General features: G+C 51.7%; 1 long non-coding RNA gene across 1 annotated transcript; it reads left to right on the top strand.

Annotated features, from left to right (window-relative positions):
• The first annotated feature begins 259 nt into the window (after positions 1–259).
• LOC138421393 (uncharacterized) lies at positions 260–8796 on the top strand. The gene is made up of 9 exons (XR_011249478.1): positions 260–399; positions 596–674; positions 1565–1660; positions 2332–2477; positions 2859–3120; positions 5276–5366; positions 5724–5819; positions 6588–8058; positions 8303–8796. It is a non-coding gene; the product is annotated as an uncharacterized lncRNA (long non-coding RNA).
• Positions 8797–18420: the final 9624 nt, after the last annotated feature.

Raw genomic sequence — 18420 nt, 5'->3', positions numbered from 1 at the left:
GCCCGGTGAGCCGTGTTGGTTGAAGGCCTAAGGTGCTGAGAATGAGTCCTTCTGCTCCTTGATCACAGGGTATAAATGTGCTGTTCGGTGGGCCTGGGTAATTAGCGTTGGTGGCAAGCAGTTATAGGGTTAAGTGCTACCAGGGGTTTGAGCTGGGCTGACAGAGCCTGAGCCGCAGAGTGGGGTGGTTGCCTAGCAACAACACCTGTAGCACATTAAGCAGCCAGTCAGCTTTGTCAACTTCTAGCAGGGACTTTGTAGAGCGGAAGGTGGGGGTGGAAGAAGGATCAGGAGGCACAGAAGTGGAAAGCTGGACAGTGGCTCTCAAGATGGAAGAGGGTGCAGAATTGAGAGTCCCGCCAACAAGGCTTTATGCCTCTTTTCTTCAAGCAGACACAGGTAGGCAGCTAGGGTGGGAGTCCAGAGTAGGTGTCAGTAAGGCTCTTATATCTTCCTAAGACCCTCACATGAAGCACCGCGTGAAGCTGGAACCCCCTTCCTCAACCCAAGCTCTCAAAGAAGGCATTTTGGGATTTGCTAATTTGGGGAGGGTCTGGGAGAATGAGGAGGAGGCGTTCTGTGGTTTTGTTTTCAGATCCGGGAGGACTGGGGGCTCATTCTGCTGATTCATCTTTGAGGAAGGACCACGGAGAAGAAGCAAAGACTCTGAGAGGGTAAAACCTTTCTCACCGCCTTCCTTTCACACCTTCCCATGCATCTCTCTGGACCCCATCTCACGCACACATGAGATTCAGCTGAAAAAAAAAGAAAAGATTAGGGGAAGGGCAGAGAATTTAACAATATTGTTGCTGCTGTCTTTATAGAATTCATGGTCTAGCTAGCCCCTTGATTTTTCTCACAATTTCCAAGCTGCCTGAGAGGGCGGGGGGCAGAGAGTGGTGTATTTGAGGGGGGGGGGGGGCTATTCTTTTGTAGCCCTGATAAGCAGAAGACTTGGAGTCAACCCCGCCATCACTTGTAAGCCATGTAGCTTCTGGCCAATACCTGCACTGGGGCTCAGTTTTCTCATCTGTAAAGTGGGGGGTTATTACAGCTGTCCTACTTACCTTATGGGAATCAAAGAACGCCACCTTCTGCTCCTTCTCGTTCTCCCAGGCCCTCCCCAAATTAGCAAATCCCAAAGGCCGTTTAAGTAGAAGCACGTTGCAAACACTGTAAGTTCTCCTACATGTATAAAGCATGGTAATGCAAAGATGCCCCTGTATCTGCTTTTCTGGTCTGACCTATTTGCTGTTTGACCCAAAGCAGATAAGAGAGGGGCAGCCTTGTGGTGGTTGCTGGGCAACTCGGCGGCAGAAGGGCTCTGAGAGAAGGCCTATTCAACTATTCTGCTCTAGGTTCACTGATTTGAATCCAGCCCTAGCCCAACCACTATGGTAATCATTGGGTTTGGAATTCAGAGAATCTGACTTTCAGAAGACATTTGGCTTATCTACCACCCACTGAATTTTCACCATACACTCATGCATGAGGTTAGTGAGGGAGTCTGGAGAACCTGGTTCATGGGCCCAAATGTGCATCTAACCCTCCCTCCCCTCCGCAGATCAAGCTTCTCCTTCTCGATTATCGTAAAAGGTGGTCCAGTGACTTCCCAGGTGGCTGAGTGATGAAGGATCCGCCTGCAATGCAGGAGACACAGGTTTGATCCCTGGCCTGGGAGGATTCCCTGGAGAAGGAAACGGCACCCCACTCCAGTATTCCTGCCTGGAAAATCCCATGGATGGAGGGGCCTGGTGGGGTACCATCTATGGGGTCTCAGAGTCAGACACGACTGAGCATGCACACGCCAGTGAGTAGGGGCGCATGTGTGTTCCCTTGGATTTCCACATCAGCATGCCAGCCACAGCTGCCGCTGCCTGAGGATGCCCCTCCTACCTTGATCCTCCCTTCACGTCTGAAAAAGCAGGCAAGTCTCCCTTTCCACACATCAGTTAAGATAGATGCTCCCCAACCCTTGAAGTCACACCACATCTGATTAGGAAAAAGGAGAATGTGTGTGGAAACCAGTAGCGTGAAGCCCACCCAGGCCAATGCAGCTACTTACCGGCCCAGGAGAGACCAGACGCCTGCATGGTTCTGTGGGCCTTCTGCCTGAGTGGCCGTGGGGTCTGCGGATGCCCCGCCACCCCCAGGGTGACAGATAGTGTGACTGTGAGATGCTCACTCCACGGCTTCTCCAATCCCCGTGTTGTGCCGTTATTTTCATGCTCTGGGTTATATTTAACTCAAGTCATAATATTTGAAGGGGGGGTGTGTGGTTGGAAGCCTGCTGTTTCACCAAGAAAAGCATTTGAATATTCTCGGTTCCAGAGAATTCCAAGGGCTCCGGGAAGAGAGTGAGGCGGCTGCCCCAGATTTGTCTGACACATCGCGGTCACGTGGACTCCATTAGTGGATGACTGAGGCAGTGAGCAGGCAGCCTAAAGGAATGTTGTAGAAACGATGAAGAGGAGTCAGTGAGTGATGTCAGCAGGAGGCTGATGCCTCTGGGGGTCCCAGGGCACTCGCCCCACACATCCTCACAGGGAGGGAATCTCTTAATTGGCAATAGCGCCTGCCTTGTCAACCACCCCACCTCTTAGAGCTGATGTCAGTCTGAGGGGGAGGCAGAATCAAGTCCCAGGTGACGTGAGTAGCACGCTCAGCTCATCAGCCGCAGAGGCTCTCACTCTCGATGCCTCTGATAAGAAAAGGATGCATCCAGAGGGAACCCATCCTCATCCTGGGAGGGGTCAATGCTTCCCCCCAGAGAAGCCCCAGCAAGGTTGTTTGTGTGCGTGCTCAGTCACTTCAGTCGTGTCTGACTCTGTGAGACTTTATTGTCTGTAACCCATCAGGCTCCTATGTCCATGGGATTCTCCAGGCAAGAATACTGGAGTGGAGGTTGCCATCCTCCAGGGGATCTTCCCGACCCAAGGATCGAACCTGCGTCTCTTACGTCTCCTGCATTGGCTGGCAAGTTCTTTACCACTGGCACCACCATCACGGGGCAAAATCCAGGGCAGTTCAAAAACTGTAGAAACACAGCTTCCTTCCAAGACAAAGATATCCCTGAAGACCTAAATTCACCTGTTTCCAGATTGTATGGACACCCCATAGGTACTTTTAAATTCTGAATCTCTAAGTATATTTTCCAAAAGTTCTTTGTGTGTTATGTTACACAACACATTTCTCTGGGAGACTCCAACTTTGGCTTTTGGGTTTTTTTGTTTTTTTTTTTTTTTTTTTGGCATCACTTCCCTGAGCCAGGAAGGGCAGTTTGGGCGGAATCCCAAACGCACGGAGGTGGCATCTCTGAGTAGATGGAGAGTGAAGACAGGCGGGCCCGCCTCGTGTTTCTTATTATGGTGTCTAGACACAGGCAGGTCTCGAGGCTGCAGGAGACAAGAGGTGTCATGTCCCAGAGCACCAAACACTTTCCAGTGTGAGCAGACTCCAATCCCCTCACCAGCGAGGGCAGCTGGCAGGAGATCCGCAGAGTGTTCCGTGAGGACAGGTCCTACTCACGCCTCTAAGGGTCTTGCCAGGCAGAGGAGTCCAGGATTCAGTGACTCAGGGGTTGGAAATTAAGGAGGCCCTTACAGTTGGGGGCTACCCTTGTCCCTGGCCGTGGAGACCACCATCTCCACTCCAGTCAGAACGAAAGCACTAAAACCAGCCTCTGCTTCACATTCATGGGAACTGACATATGGTATAATTTTTTTTAAAATCTTCCGAGTTCCCTAGGCAGCTTTGACATGAATATTAATACTAACATAATTTCATGATGATTAGAGAACACAATTAGGGGCTATTAATAATGACACAAATAATGACATTTAAGGCCTCATTTTTAATTTGAGTAATATTCTGTCTGGTGGTATTTAAACAGTCCTGTCTAGCACAATTAGGGCAGTGCCAGGGTGTAGTCACTGCTCACAGAATCCGTCAGGCCCACCTCAACCACCCACCTGTGTGGCAGAGGGGATGGATGGGGGGCGCTGGACCTCAGATGTCCCAGCCACGGCCCCTCAAGACAGAGGGCCTTGTGAGTGGATTGCAACACAAGAGTCCAACTCGAGAAAGATGGGTGGCAGCTGGAGTGGAGCCCACGAGAAGCGGTCACTTTCATCCTGAAACACTGCTCTCCTCCTGAGAGCTGGAGGGACCAGAGTAGGTGTCCACGTGTGCACGTCAGTCCTGGTTGTGCTGCAGAAAGTAGCTCCCATTTCCTCCCAGAAACCTCTCCAACCCATCTTCCGTCACATTGCCCCTACTCCTGTCTTAGCATCCAGCACATTTGATTCTAATTATCTGTTTGCTCACCCACTTCCCCAGCAGTCTGCTCACTTGTTGAAGGGCTGGAGTGGCTATTTACTTTTACCTTGTCTCTTTGCCCTCAGTTCCCAGGTACATAGTAGGTTGTCTGTGAATACTTGTTGAATGACTTAATGACCAAATGACAGTGTTCTGCCTTCCATCCTTTGGGCACATGTTGGAAGCTGAAATCCCATGCCTGCAGGAGCTCTAAACCACATCATGTGGGCATTTCTGCTGCTGCTGCTGCTGCTAAGTCGCGTCAGTCGTGTCCGTCGTGTCCGACTCTGTGCGACCCCATAGACAGCAGCCCAACAGGCTCCTCTGTCCCTGGGATTCTCCAGGCAAGAACACTGGAGTGGGCTGCCATTGCCTTCTCTGGTGGGCGTTTCTAACTAATGCTAAACATGTGGACGATGATTGGGTTGGCCGAGGGGTTGCACAGAGAGGAAACGTCTGTGAAATACAAAACTTCAGGCAGAAGCCAGGGACAGTTAGGATTTAACCCAAAGTCCTTGACCTTGGTTAAATGGCATTGAGAAAAAAACATACTCTAATTTCATGATGTATTTTGGTGTTATAGGCTTGATTCTATATGATGAAAATTGACAGCTAAGCCTGAACTAAAAGCTGGATTTTTTTTCTCCCAGTTTGGGATTCTGCAGCAGAAAGGAGGAACCAAAGTAACAAACTTTCTGTTAAGTGAGACTCTTCAGTGAAAAGTAGGAAGAAGAAGGGGAGGAGGAGGAAAGGAAAGGGGAGAGGAGGACGAAGAGGTGGGGGCTGGGGAGAGGAAAGAAAATCAGTGAGCATTTATCCTGGGCCGGCATCTCAGGCACTTGACACCCACTGTCTTCTTTGATCCTCATAGTAATCCTCTGAGATATAGATTATTATTACTATTTTTGTTTCACGGATGGTAGAACTGTAGTTTAAAGAAGTTAAATCAATGTGCCAGGTCCCACAGCAACGGGTGCTGATCCCAGCCGCAAACCCATGTCAGTTCGACTCCAGAAGGCAGACGATCACCACCCACTGAACTTGGACAGGTGACTGAAGGGGAGGACACGTGGGGTGCTGAGCCTCGGCAGAGGGATGGGAGAGGAGGCAGCTCCTCGATGCCCCTCCCACCTGAGGCTCCTGTGGGGTCTGCAGGGGGACAAAGGGAAATCCACTGGTCCAGGGCCAGAGCAGGCAGCCCTAGGCCAAAGAGGGCAGGAGCCTGGGCTCCTGGATGGGTGTCCCCAGACACGTCCGAGGACAAAGCTGGCGGGCAGCCGGCTCCAGCGCAGGCCAATGGGGCTTTGGCCGAGGCCAGTGAGGCCACAGAGGCCGGGGCAGGGTGTGCAAACAGCAGGGGAAGTTAAGTGGAACCTTTCTGGGTAATTGACTCTGTCTGCCCACAGGACCCCCTGCCAGGCTCAGGCAGGCCCAGACCTGATACGCTGCAGCCTGTCTGGAGTCTGTTCTGCGAGGCAGAGCGCCTGGCTGACAGCAGGCTGGTAATTTTGTTATAAGACTCCCCCCTTCTGTCTGCAAGCCTCCTTTTGTCTGAGTTCCTGTGCCCACAGGCAGGATGGGACTAAATGGAGGATGGGGGGCTCAGGGGTGAGAGGTCCAGGCTGAGCCCCCACACCCACCAGAGGCCCTCCAGCCTCCTTCAGCATCCTTTCCAGGTGTTGAGCTGGTACCCACAACCCTCCCAGCAGCAAAACGGGCGTGAGGGATTCAGAAGGGCACTAGGTTCCCATCAAGGGGTCTTGCAGCAGCAGGAAGCCCTCGAAAGCCCCCAGAGCTGGTCACTCATCAATGTCCTCCTCCTAGGGTTAAACACTTATTTTCTGCTGCTACTTACCACCATCCCCCAAATCCTTCCCTCTCCTTCCTGGTCTGCACAGCCTGGGCATTCTGCCCACCCAGCCCTCAGACTCAGTCTCCCAAGGCAGCAGCAGGAAACGTGGTCTGCCTAGCAGGTGATCTTGGGATCACCATGACTGACCATTTGGAGAAGCAGCTGGAGAGGTTCATGTGGGGGACTCGGGAGGGCCCAGAGGAGACGGGAACACCAGAATCAAGGGTGGCATGAGGGTGGAGCTTCCTGGGACCCAGGCTGGGGACAAAGAGGCAGAACAGCCACGTAAAATAAGGCAGGGGCAGAGCTAGGCCACCCACCTCCCACTCCAGCTCCTCTACTGGCTCTGGGGTTGCTTTCCACTCTAAGTTTATACGGGTTTAAATCAACATTCTCATCTTCCTCTGCTCACCTGTAGCTTCTCCCAGTGCCCCGAGGTCTACGACTGACACTGCCATTCTCCCAGCTGAGAGACTCCTGATGCACCCCCGCAGTCAATCAGAAGCTGAGTAACACGGATTCCCCTTCCCCACGTCTCCCTACATTCCATGGGTACCCGTTAAGGAGAAGCCCTTAGACCATCCTGCCCAGACTGTCACAAATGCCCCCTTGCCCACCTCTGGGACTTCTAGTTCTCCCCTACTTCACCCTCTTCTACCTATACCATTATCAGAATTAAATTCACAAAAGGTAAAGTTACTATATGTTCAACATTTACAAAGAGCTGACCACGTGCCAGGCATTATTCTAAGCACTCCACAGACATGATTTATTTGATCCTTACAACAACTTCATGGAGGTAAGTACTGTTTATCATTCTCATTTTACAGATGTAGGAACTGAGGCACGGAGAGATTAAATAACCTGCCCAAAGGTGCATAGTTAGCTAAGCAACAATACAGCCAGGAATCAAAATCTCCACTCTTTCTCCTAAAAGTAGCAATGGTCACATTACACTCTTTTTACTCAGCAAACTTTCAGGGTTTTCTCACTCTCTGCTGCTGCTGCTGCTAAGTCGCTTCAGTCATGTCCTACTCTGTGTGACCCCAGAGACAGCAGCCCACCAGGCTCCCCCGTCCCTGGGATTCTCCAGGCATGAACACTGGAGTGGGTTGCCATTTCCTTCTCCAATGCATGAAAGTGAAGTCGCTCAGTCGTGTCTGACTCTTTGCAACCCCATGGACTGCAGCCTACCAGGCTCCTCCATCCATGGGAGTTTCCAGGCAAAAGTACCTACCCCAAATCCATCTCCTTAGCTTCTACGCTTCAAAACCCTGTCCTAACCTACCTTCCTACTCTCATTCTCAACCCGCACATTCCAGCCCGAGCCGCTGCATCTTCTTCCCCAGGTGCTATTGAGCCTGGGAAACCTTGTTCTCAGTGTACCTTCTATCACCCCGTTTCTGCTTGCCCAAATCCCTCCCTTCTCATCCTCCAGCCCAGCCAAAAGTCAGGCTTTGCCCTTTTTGAACTCTTCTTAGATTGTTACAATGGCAAGAGGATTGGCCTGGGACCTACCAGGTTAAAATACTTAATCTCCTTAATGGTTCCATCACCTTAAGAAAGCAAATGCACCTCTCTGAGTGTCAGTTTCCTAGTCTATAAAATGGGAGTGATGATAAGAGTACTTTATTTTCCAGAGTTGCAATGGCTAAAGGAAGTGATTTGAGGACAGTGTCTGGCTCCTAGTGGACCCTCAGTAAAGGTTAACATCCACCCCCTGCCTCCCAGCTTCTTGCCCTCACAGCTTTCATCATGTCTCCCTGGCATTTCAGCTGTTCAAATTCTCAGGAAACTAAGTTATCTAAGGGCAAGGATAACCCATCGGTCTCCTGCACTACTTGCCAAGTGCCCAACATTGCTGGTGCTCCATCAATGAATGAATAAAGGTACGAATTCATCTAAATGTTTGACTAGGGTCAATTTAAATGTTAGAAAGGGGACCCGCCTACCAAAGGAGATAGATCCAGATGGTCTCTGAGCTCTCTTCAACAGTCTCTTTCTAAAGAGAATTTGTGTAAAACACAAAATTCTCTCCCTATCTCATAAAGACATCAGCATTAGGTCACATTGACTCCTCAAATCCATTTCCAGCCCACTCACACTTTTTCTCCTCCAAATTCTTTTTTCCAGGGGTCTGGCATTTCCAGTTCATACCAGGAAGCTGAGGTTCTCCGGTGGCCCAAAGCACGGCGGCCCCTGGTGGAAAAGTCAAACCAGCAAATAGAAATGTCACTCAATCATTTCCCTGTGCTTTCCTCTCATTGGCCTTCTCCACCACATATAATGAGAACTGCTTTTTGCCCAAATATTGTTTGAATTTCAAATACACAATTTCCTCCAGGGGTGACCAGATGAAAAGAGAACTCTGGTTTGCAACATAAGACCTCTGTGCGGAAGTTGCCTTGAATGAACACCGAAAAGAAATTTTTATTGAGCTCCTTGAAATGACAGAAGCACATCAAGGCAACCAGGCTCCCTTCCCACTGTGGTGTGCTAAAATTATTTTAAATGAACACCAAGGAAGCACCCCTCAAGGGGTGAGGAAAGAAGGAAAGGATTTTAAACGCAGTGGGCAAAATAATAAATCCGTTCATGGCATCTAACCCATCCCTACAAGCACCCCAGCATGTGTCTTCCGATGTGTCTCTCTGTACAGACTCTGACTGTTCACAGCTGGGGCTCTTAATCAGAGGGAGAAGGACAGTCTAAGAGGCCCTAGGGCAATGATTCTCAGTCCTGACTGCATTAGAATCTCCTAACGTGTTATAGAAAAAACAGATGCCCAGATCCCACCCTGGACCATGTAAATCAGAGTCTCTATGTGTAAGGCCCAGGCCTCAGAACTATATAAAAGCTCCCAAAGGATTCAAATGTGCAGCCAGGGTAGGGTGTATGCATCAATTTAGAGGGTATAGCCCCCAGAAATGGCAGCTAAACTTGTGTATGTGTGAGAATAGGTGTGTGTTTCTGGGGTAAGACATCATAGTGAAAGTCACTCAGTCGTGTCCGACTCTGCGACCCCATGGACTATACGGTCCATGGAATTCTCCAGGCCAGAATACTGGAGTGGGTAGCCGTTCCCTTCTCCAGGGGAATCTCCCCAACCCAGGGATCAAACCCAGGTCTCCTATACTGTAGGTGGATTCTTTACCAGCTGAGCCACCAGGGAAGCCCGAGGGGTCAGTTTCAGACAATTCTTTAAAATATCTGCAACTCTAAACAGGTTCTCATAATATGACTATACCTTATGTCATGGGTTCCTTCCAACTAGAAACTGATGTGTACCTAAGATGTTGCTGAGGGTTAGGAGCTAAGGGGCAAACAAAAGTTCTCTGGTTCCTTGAGCAGTGAGCTTGTTGATCAAGATTCCACATGGCAACAAGCTGTCAGTGAGGGGCTCAGGGACACTAATGAGGGAAGGCCCACTGAAGAACAGAGGGAAACATTCTCACAGGCAAAAACTGGGCCCCGGTGTAATTTACTATTTCAGCAGCCCTGCCTGTGGCTCAGCTGACAGCTGTGCCCAGCTTGGCCTCCAAATCTGGACATCAGAAGCCATGACCAGAGAGAGGGTTGAGTGCCCAGGATCTCCTATTTTGGGAGCTCCATAGCTCTGGCTGGCCACTGCACTCCATAAAACTGTCCTGAGAGCCAGCTAATAAGTGTGTGTTGGGGACCGGAGGGAGGCAGATGATGGTGGAATCCCTAAGCAGCATCCGCAGGACTAAGAGGTCCCTTGGAGTTTTCAGTACCATCAGAACATGATTTCAATAAATCCAGGGAGGAGGCAGGGCAGGGGGCAGAAAGTGGGGCAAGGAGGGAAGGTGCTGGGCTCACCAGCCCCCTAGAAACCCTCCTCCAAGCCCTGGAGCCTATTCTGTTAACAGCACCACTCTCAGCTCCTCCTCCTGCCCAGCTCCCACCCCCACCGCTCAAGGCTTGGTGGGGTATCAGAATTTAGGCTCCTCCAGGGTACAGCCAGGCCTGCCTGTAGCACCGCCGCCACCAAAAGGCAAGAGGGCCAGCCTCGGGGGCTGCCCAGCCCCAAGTCAGCTGCCTAAGTGCTCAGCCCCGCTCATGAAAGGGCCCCCTCTTCCTCTCTTCTCAGCCCTGCGCTCTAATTTATCCTCGCCTTTGATAACCAACTCCAAACACATTGAGTCGAGGCCCGGCCATCAGCGCACAAAGGCCTGTGCTCTCCCGGCTGAATGCGCACTTCACTCTTGGGGGGATTTCTATACAAGGCGAAATCCACCAAACAAGCTATTACACTTAAATCAGACAATGCCCGAGGTGACGGCGAGGATACCAGCGTTAATGACTCAGCTAGCAGCGGGCTTCTCTATGTGGAAGCTCTACCGCAGCATGGCAGAGCAACCCGCTGCCCTTCCCAGCCTCGCGGCCAGATCCCTCTCCTGCTCCCGCACTAGAAAGTTGACCCTCTGTGTCTGACGGTTCTCTGAATCCTGAGTGTTGATTCCCCCAGGCCCACGTAGACTGACTCTTGATTCCCTTTTTTGCTTAGGAAAAAGAACTGAGAAATGAAGCCTGCCTGCCCCCTTCTCTTGCCTTCATTCTGAAGATGAGGAAACCATGGGGATTGTTGAAAGTCACATAGGCAGCTGGAGACAAAGCCAGGATTAGAATCTCTTGTTTCTCGCCTTGTCCAATTCATACAAGAACTAATATAAATTAAGCAATGCGCATAAGGCACTTTGCATAGTTTCTGGCACAGGAAAACGTGCTCGATAAACATTGGTTGTTAGTCGTTGTAGTAGTAGCAGCATTTTTATAAGTCGCCCAACTGCTCAAGGAGGGCTTATCATGAGCCAGACAGTCTTAGGGTGCTGCGCACAAACAGTAAACAGAACGCAGCCCTGCCCTTCTGGAGCTCCTACTCTCATGGAAGATTCAAATGGAAAAGACTCAGACAATTGTATAGTGTATAGCGGTGTACAGTGGAGAGTGACAGCACAGGGGAAGTAAAGGATGCCTTCGGGTGTGCAGGGAGAGCTCCCGATGCAGGCTTGGGAAGAGAATCTGGTGTCTCGGCTGAGAGGGAAGGAGGAGTTGGATCTAGCCAGGTGAAGGGAGGTGGGAAGGAGAGAGACTGGTTGGGGAAAACAGAGACTTCTAGGAGGAGGGTATAATTGAGTTGTAATTGAATGTGAGAAGACAAATAAGGAATGCAAAGGTGCATGAAGACAAGATGCGACAGGATAACTGGCTTGGATGTATCAGGGGAAGCACACTGACTGAAACCGCCCACCCTGGCCAGGCAACCATAGTAACCTTTTGCGTGAGTTATTTTATGACAGGATGTCCCAGTCAGGAACACGGAACTAATAAGCCACCACCAAGCAGAAAAATTCAGGAAAGGTCAAAAGGAGAAGCCACGTGTCCTGCCACCTCCCAGAATCCTTCTTGCTGGCAACCATCTTGGCTGGGCAACCATCTTGGCTGAGCAACGCGTTCACCACCAGGAAAGACCCTGCTGCTGCTGCTGCTGCTGCTGCTGCTGCTGCTCCTGCTAAGTTGCTTCAGTCGTGTCTGACTCTGTGTGACCCCAGAGACGGCAGCCCACCAGGCTCCCCCGTCCCTGGGATCCTCCAGGCAAGAACACTGGAGTGGGTTGCCATTTCCTTCTCCAATGCATGAAAGTGAAAAGTGAAAGTGAAGTCACTCAGTCGTGTCCGACTCCTAGCGACCCCATGGACTGCAGCCTACCAGGCTCCTCCATCCATGGGATTTGCCAGGCAAGAGTACTGGAGTGGGGTGCCATTGCCTTCTCCGAGGAAAGACCCTGGGTCAGAGTAATTGACCAAAGAAAACCCGGAAACAAGTCCCATCAACATAAAACTCGAGACTAAGCGCCACAGTTCTCCTGGGTACACTTTCCCTGCTGCTCTCCACCCAGGTGCCCCTTCCCAATAAAGTCTCTTACTTTGTCTGCATGTGTGTCTCCTCGGAAAATTGATCTCCAAGTGTCACTCAAAAGCTCACTCTCGGGGCCTGGAAGGGGTCCCCCTTCCTGCAACAGATGGGGGGAAGACAGGGTGGTACAGGGAGGAAGGCCAGTGGTTGTGAGATGTGAGATTGGAGACGCAGGCACAAGTCATCTCACGAATCACATGAGAAGCCATAGGGAGGAGCCTGCGCTAGAGGAGTCAAGGGATCACAGGGTCCACAGGCATGCGGAGGTCACAGGGGAAATGGGCTTGAGGGTGGTGGTGGGTGGGTATGCATGGAGCAGTGCAGGGAGACCACTTAGCAGGTCAAGGCCCAGTTTAGCACTCACTTCATTTCAATCCACTGCATGCCTGCAAGCACGCTAAGTCGCTTCAGTCATGTCCGACTCTTTGAGACCCCATGGACTATAGCCCACCAGGTTCCTCTGTCCGTGGGGTTCTCCAGGCAAGACTACTGGAGTGGGTTGCCATTCGCTCCTCTGGGGGATCTTCCCGACCCAGGGATGAAACCCACATCGCATATGACTTCTGCATTGGCAGACGGGTTTCCTTCACCACTAGTGCCACCTGGGAAGCCCTTCAACCATTGCGTGGTTCTAATCATGAGTCACCAAACAAGGCCCACTATTAGGAGAACTCATGGGAGTGGGGGGAGGAATAAGCTGAAAGTAGACAGCTCTGGCCACAGGAAGAGAGAAATCAAACAACAACAGGTTTCCCTGGCCACTTGGACCATGATCCAAAGCTTGGAACATCCAACAGTGAGAGCAAGTTCTTCCCCACCAACCAGATATGTGACCTTAGGCCACCTCCATTTCCCCATCTGCACAGTGAGGACATTCACTAAGAAAGTGGTAAGCTGCCTTGCAATTCTCCCATTCTGTTGTTCTATTACTCGAAATATAGATCATATATTTTTATTCTAAGAAGGCTTGCTTTGCATTTTAATGTTTATAAAAACAAGACAAATGGTTTGCACGTTATAATAAGGAAACACAGCACATCCAGATCAAGTGTCATGCACAGCAGACATTTCCTCTTCTGGGTCCAAGAGACCCAGCTTTGACAAGGTCGAGGAAAGGCTGCTTGGGAGCTGTGGTTCTGAATGTCCAGGCTTCTTCTCACAGCCTGTGCACAGTTCCCTGGTCTTCAGGAAACCCTCTTCCCAAGGCCATTGCCCTGAGGAGCGAGGTTCTACAGAAGGCCATGTCTGTCTCTCTCTCTCTCTCTCACCCAATAGCCCTGGCAGCTGCTAAGGCAGATACCAAAGTTCCAAGGACTGGGGGCAGGCGAACAATACAGTGAATTCAGGCTGGAGTGAGAAAAGAAAAAAACCGCATCAGAGCTGTTTTTGGCTGGAAAGTTGCTCTCTATCCCGTAGCTTTAGGACGCCAGCAGCGTAGCATCCAGAGGCACACAGCTGCATGGAACAATTCAAAAATTGCCTTGTTGGACTACAACGTGCCAATTTTTCAAATCTAGAGCCATTTTCACTATTACAGTCTGTGCCGCCTAAGCCCAGAGAATTTTCTTCTGGGAGGGAAAATTGATTCCGAGGTTACCATTAACCCCCATTAGCACAGCACGCCCCATTCCAAAACCATTCTTGGGAACCAAGGGGGCCAGAGGAAGCTCAAGAGACCCACAGCGAGGTTGGTGCCCAACATCCCGGGTGCTAACAGCCAAAGTCCATTAGCCCCATCCTCAGGAGGGCAAGGGCAAGAGAGTGCATGAGATGGAGAGAGGTGAGCGAGAGGAAGCAGAGAAGAATCTGGGCATGAGCTTTCCCAGGAATTCCTAGGCTTTGGGAGTTTCCTGGCACAGCTCACTTGATTTGGGTGGCTTGGGAACTTACATGAGCCGAAGAGCAGGTGCCAAGGCTAAAATCTGCAGAGATCCTCTGGATTTCGGTCTGCAGCTCCCACCTGTGACTCCGCTCTCTAATAGGGGCCAGCACCTCAGAGGGAAATGTTCTCCAGGAACTGGTTTGGAGGTGCCCATCCACCCCCATTCCTTGCACCCAGCTGCTCAGGGCCCGGGTCTCTGCCAGATAACACAGCTCTAAGGCTTTGTCTGCCCTGGTGCTGTATATGGAAAACCACTCCAAGCCATTCTAAGCACAGTCAAGAGCCAACTGCCTTGATCATGGGGTGTGCTGTGACCTCCATCTCCCCAAACATAGAGCAAAGACCCACCAGTTCAGCAGAGAAGGCAGCGGTGACAGCGACTGCTGCAAAGCCAGGAGAGAAAGACAACTGTGGGAACAAAGGGGGAACAGCGGGCAACCGAGGAGGGCAGCACATCCACTGATCTCTCAAGCGTTATTATTCACACGCCGGTGAAGAGCAGTAGGCGCTGGTCTTGGATCCTGCGAGCCCGAGAAGGAATTCTGGCTCTGCCGCTTGACCCTGGACAAGTTACTTACTCTTTCCGAGTCTCTGTTTCCTCTTCCCTAGCCTAGGAAGTAAAACGTAACCACCCGGCAAAGTGGATGTCAATATTAAGTGAGATAATATAGGAAAGGAGTGATTATATAATAGTTTGCTCCAAAATATGTCTGTATGTACATACGTGAATAACTAAGGAAGCCCACCCTCCATTCGAAAACATCTCTCTCTTGTTTACAGAATGACATTGCTTTGTTCTTCTTGCAAGAGTTGGCCTCAGTGCCTGAGATTGTGACTAGGTGGATGACCAGCTCTGAACTGGTCGGAGAGCTTGTCAGCCTCCTTAGTGCTCCAGTGGTGCCTCTCCAGCACTGTTGGAGAGAGGAAAGCGCTCTGATACAGCATGGCTTCCCTCCACAAATATTTAGAGCGTCTTCCAGATGTTAGGTCCTCTGCTAGGCACTGGGGCTCCAAGATGAACCATATCTGGGCCACTCCCAGCCCTCCAGGGTGCCAGGGAAGCCAACACAGCAGACCCATAAATACAGCTCATCACAACCCTGCAGGGAGAGGGCAGGGAGGGCTCATAACAGGGTCAACAGTAGGGTGGGCCAAAGAGGGCGCCCCCAGGCGTGGGCCCCGGCACAGCGGTTGCGTCTGTCCCTGCAGACACTGGGAAGTTGACCTCTCTGAGTCATGGGGTGATTTGTGCGGGAGGGGAGAGGAGCGCGCAGGGCTAAGTGCTGACGGGACGTCCCTGTCAACACAATGTTCCGCCTGGCCGGGCCTTCATATATAAAGATATTTAATGAATTAGTTAATTAATGAGAGGAGTTTGATTGATAGATCATATGGCGCTCGCAGCAGGGTGAGTCTGACCCTCGATATCGCCGCCTCGGCTGCAATCCGTCCCCCTCATTGGTCGGGAGAGCGCGGTCGCTCTGGCAATTTGCATGCATTTAATGTAGCTCTTTAATAGGATGTAATGTTAGCAAAAGCCAAAAGCGCAGCAGCTGTAACTTAAAAGACAGCCCCATTACTGCAAGCCTTATAATTAGGGTAAGAGGGAGACTCGGTCTGCCATATGTTAAACTCTTTTGAGGTTAATAGCTCTGTAAGATTTTTGCAATTTAAAAAAATTACACTTGAAGGATGATGACAAGCCTCATCAATGAGGCGCCTCTCCACCGGAGGAAAGGGACAAGGAGGAGCCCAGGTCCCCCAAGACCGTCTTCCCCGGGGGACGTGACCAGGTGGCCCCTCTCCCGCCGCAGGTCACCCCGTCCCCACCGGCTTCCCGCATCCCGGCCCCATTAGCGCGGGGCAGCCGGCTCAGCTTGGCCCACCTGGCTCCGCGCAGCCCCCGCAGCCTCCGCAGCCTCCGGTCCCCGCAGCCTCCCGGGGAGGCAGGGCGGGCGCCAGGCGATCCGCGCGCCCCAGGCAGAGGAGCAGCACGGCGCGTGCTTACCTTGCAAAGACCCGGGCAACTTGAGAGCAATTACGGGTCCCCGCAGATGCCCCGGGCGCTGACTGTACAGCCGGGACCCGAATCAGGGAACACGCGGCGAGCGCTGCCCGGGGCGGGAAGAGGAAGTCGCCAGGAATTTGCTTGGTAATTACCGGGCACAAGGCCTTGGGGGTGTTTGTCACCTCTGTGCCACAGCCCACGGGGCAAGGTTGGGGACGGAGTGCGGGGCGAGTGGTGCGGAGCCCTGGCCTGCGCCCGAGGACCCTGGAGCGCTGGCCCCTGCACCCTGGCCGCGACGTAGAACAGAAAGGCCTCCTCACCAAGCCCGCGTGAGGCGGACTGCACCCTCCCAACCTCTGGTGTCTTTCCTGAGGGTCCCTTCCCAGCGACCTAGGGGCACGGGTGGAGGGGGTGGGGTGGCAGGCAGCGGGAGTCAATCTCTGGATACCTGAGCAGCCTCCTCCCGAGGTCCCTCCCGCCGCCTGCGCTCGGCGGGGAGCCGGGGCCGCCAGGCACGTCGTCTCCCTGAGGAGTTCTGCCTCCCGCATCTTTCCCTTCTCCCTCGCTGCCTCGCGGAGTGCGTGGGAGTCAGACCAAATTCCTGATGACAGACACTCCAGACAAAACAACAACAAGGAAAAAAGAAGTAATCCCTCTTATTTTTTTTAAAGGGGGCTCTTGTTAAAAGGAAATTACAGGAGAGATCAAATTACTGCTAATTGCACAATTACCTGATTATCTCTGATACCAAAAAATACATGAGGTCTTTTTCCCCTTCCCAGCCACTTTGAGAAGTCTCAGGGACATCTCTGGGGAAAGGACACCAATCTCTTTGGCCCAAACACCAAAGAATATGCAGAAAGGGGGCTTGTGGGTGAGGGTAGCAAAGGGAAGCTTCAACGGGGCCAGGGTTGACCCCCAGAGAGGAGAAGGAAAAGTTCTGAATTGGGAAAGAGTTAGAGCATGGGAAGAGAAATGGGAAAGATAATAGAAACGCATCTTCCAGTGAAGTATATGCCCGCGCTCACAGGGCTTCAATTTGGTGAGACCCATGGAGATCAGGTCAATTGCTCACGGTTTTTGGAGCTCTCTACAAGGCATGGGGGCCTGAGTTTGAGCTGGTGTTGGGTGGAGAGTTGAGGAAGCTGTTGAAACCTACTAAACTCTCATTGCCTTTTGGGGGCAGAGATTATTATGGTGGGTTTCTGCAACCCGGGTACAAAAACCTTATTCATATTACAAATCCTGATTTGAAAGGCTGCTTATTGGGAGCTGCTAAAAATGAACAAAATAGTAATAGCCAACTTTTGTTCAGGCTCTATGGTTTATAAAGCATTTTCCCATCTGCTTTCTCACATAATTCTCTCACCTACCCTGTTCCGTCGGAATCCCCATTTTCAAACGCGCTAACGGAGACCCAGATGATGTGAAGAACTCCCCAGAGGTCCCATGAGTTGTCATTGGAACAACCCAAAACTCCAGGCCCTGCATCTTTACCCTGAATCTCAGAGCCTTGTCTTGGGGAGACAAGTGAGGGCTTAAGAGGATTTCTCTGTGTGGGACTGAGGCCGCGTAAATAAGGTGCTGAAGCTGGGCTTTATTATCTTCTTTACCTTCATTATTTTTTTTTAAGTCAGTGGCCCAGGCACTCTCTGCTTGAATCTGGAGCCTTTTTTCCCATGGGAAAGGACTTCAGTTGACACACCAGCCTGAAATGTCACTTTTGGGTCACCAAAGATGCCTTGGCTCCTTGATGAGAAAAGGCGGAGCAGGTCCTGGTTGAAGAGTTTGCTTCCTGTTCACCCCCTCCCATTTTGCCAGCCAGTCAGAATGAGGAATGAGTCCCTTCCCTCAGTTCCCCACCCTCTTGCTTCCACAAACAGGGGAGCAGCAGGTGAACAGGCTTCAGCCCCAAGAGCCCTGTCAGAGCCATGCAGACATGAGGGCCACTGCGACTTTCCAGAGGCTCCTCGGCAGTCAAAGCCACCCCTCCAGAAGCACCACATCCCGCCCCTGCCTCCCTATGGAGTAGCCATGGCAGCTTCAGAATCACCATCCACAGGTCAATAGCAGGGCAGTTACGGGCCTTGCAAGCAGCCGGCTGGGCCTCCCTTCAGAGGAGCATGGGGTGCACGCAGGAGCGGAGGTTCCCTTCATTAGGGCGGCCAGTCTCAGAGGGACACCAGAGCAAGACTGAAGACACCCCCAACTCGGGGCTTGGCGGCATCTTCCCAGGAAGAGCGTTGAACTCAGGAGGAGTGAGGAAGATGAGGGGGTGAATTGGCCCAAGAGGGCCTCTCAGACGAAGAGGCTGACCCCAGGCTTCACCCCTTACTGTACCCCCTCTCCCTGTCTAACCAGCGTGCAGCATCCTCTCCCCCTACACACAGACCACTGGAGGGAAGTTAATGAAAAGTAAACAAA

The sequence above is a fragment of the Ovis canadensis genome, chromosome 15 (genome assembly GCF_042477335.2).
Source record: "Ovis canadensis isolate MfBH-ARS-UI-01 breed Bighorn chromosome 15, ARS-UI_OviCan_v2, whole genome shotgun sequence".
Classification (NCBI taxonomy): Eukaryota; Metazoa; Chordata; class Mammalia; order Artiodactyla; family Bovidae; genus Ovis; species Ovis canadensis.
Note: the sequence above shows the minus strand (reverse complement) of the source record. Positions and strands in the feature narration are given on the sequence as shown.